Raw genomic sequence first — 2,187 nt, 5'->3', positions numbered from 1 at the left:
TCGTATTAGCTTTAAATTGGGTTTTAAAAGAAAGGTGCGGTAAGAAAGGAGACAGAGAGAGAAAGAAATATGAAGAGGGAGAGAGAGAGAGGGAGAGAGAGAGGAGAGCTGAATGAGATGAAGTTCGATATTTGAGAGAGAGAATCGGGATTTTTCAGATAGAGTGGAGGTTTGAGAGAGAATTGCAATTGTGGTCTGAGAGAGAGAGCAAAGAGAGAGAGCCGCGAGTTTGAGAAAGAGAGAGCCCTAATGTGTGAGTCGAGGTTTGGGGGAGAGAGGGAGAGAGATAAAGATGGAGATAGATACAGAGATAGAGATGTATGGGTGTGCGTGTAGAGGGGGAAGAAGGAAATCATTTTTTAACTTTTTTGTGACGGGGGAAAATTTGGGTACTCAGCAGGGGAACTCAAATATTTATTTAGTCATTTTTTAGAAATGGTTATAGACAACTGTTAGCATAAATAACCGATGTTAAAGTGAAAAACATTAATTTGTTATTATTTTAAAATTGAACATAGACAATGGTTATTATGTAAAACCGATGTTAAATAGGATTTTAACATCACTTTTTTTAAAACTGATGTTAAAAAGGTTTTTGACATCGGGTGCATTACATACAGATGTCTAAGTACCGATGTCGTATCTACTACTTTTAGTAGTGCTTGGTTCCACTAGATTTTACATTTTTATTTCGAATTCTAAAACATAGTTGGTAATTCATTTGTTTATACTACATTATATCAAAAACTCGAATCGTTTTCTCATAATATTTTCATAGCAGGTTTTTAAAGGTTAAGTTCTAATGAGAAGCATCTAAATTTGAAATAAGCAACTTATGAGCTATCCATAATTTATTTACATATTCTACATAAAACAAGAACATTATTCTAGCATCTATTTTGAAAGGTTATAAGATGCGGACATTCATGTGCACAAAGAGAAAATTTTACATGGTTTATAATTGGTTAAAGGAGAAAATAAAAATAAATTTAGGTAGGTGCTATTTAAAGAATACCTTTGGGAAAGATTTATTTCGATTACTTTTAAAATATAGTGATTAGATTTATATTTGTTTAAAGTTACTATTTTTAATGTATGGTTCTTTTGACTTTTTACTTATATTTAGAAGTACACAACCCTGGAGCTCTTTAGAAACAGTCTCCTAATTATGGGGTTTCAACAAAGCCTTCGGCTCAGGATTAGAGTAAGGCTGTCCACCATTAAAATAAGACACAACATTAAAATATATCTACCACTATATTTAGTAAAATTACAAAAATATCTAGAAAATATTAAATTAAGGCAAAAGAAACAACTTTAAAGTACAAAAGATTAAAAGATTAAATGAAATTATATAATTATTTCTTCTTGACTCACTTAAGAAACTCCTTTAGTAAGATCTAGTAAAATCTAGAATCTTCAATTTTATTTTATAAATAGATAGTCCTTGGCCTATCACTATCTCATCCCTCCCCACATTTTCTTCTCCCCTCTTCTCCTAAGCAACTCAATATACATTTCAGTCAAAATTACAAGTAACTATAGTTTTTGTAGTTTTGAATAGATGTATCAGTTTTTATTTTTTTCTAGAATTTCATCTCCACTATCATAATTTTGATTTTGTATGAGCCCGATGGTAAGTCACATGGTCTTTTTGAATAATCATCTAAAATCTGGTTTTTATATATGTATGTATACTATGATCACTTAGAATTAATTCTTTGTCTAGTCATAACTTTTAAGATTTGTTTTTTCAAGATATCTTTACTCTCATCACAAAAAAGTTGTATTTTCATTTCTGTTTTGATACTGAATTCAATAGTTTTTCATAATTAGAGATACTTAGATCTTATCTAATTTTGATTTCAGATTTGAGCTAAGTTTTTCATTAATTTTGGTTTTCATCAAATTTCACCCATGTCCAAATCAAGATATAAAATTTTTGATTTTTTGTTCATTATTTGTTCTTTTTTAGATGTAAATATGAGAACTCAAAATTTTAATTGTCATCCATGTCCATATAAACTATTAAAATCTATTTATTGTAGATTCTACCCATATATTATCAATTTGATTTTAAATACTCTAATCCAAAATACTCATATTACTTTTTTTATCATGTACAGTAAACAATGAAGAAATTGCTCCACAATTAAGAGGTACTATTCTTTTATATTTATCAAATTC

Source organism: Apium graveolens, unplaced genomic scaffold, assembly GCF_009905375.1.
Source record: "Apium graveolens cultivar Ventura unplaced genomic scaffold, ASM990537v1 ctg6309, whole genome shotgun sequence".
NCBI lineage: Eukaryota > Viridiplantae > Streptophyta > Magnoliopsida > Apiales > Apiaceae > Apium > Apium graveolens.
The sequence above is the reverse complement of the archived record's forward strand: the minus strand, read 5'-3'. Positions refer to the sequence as shown.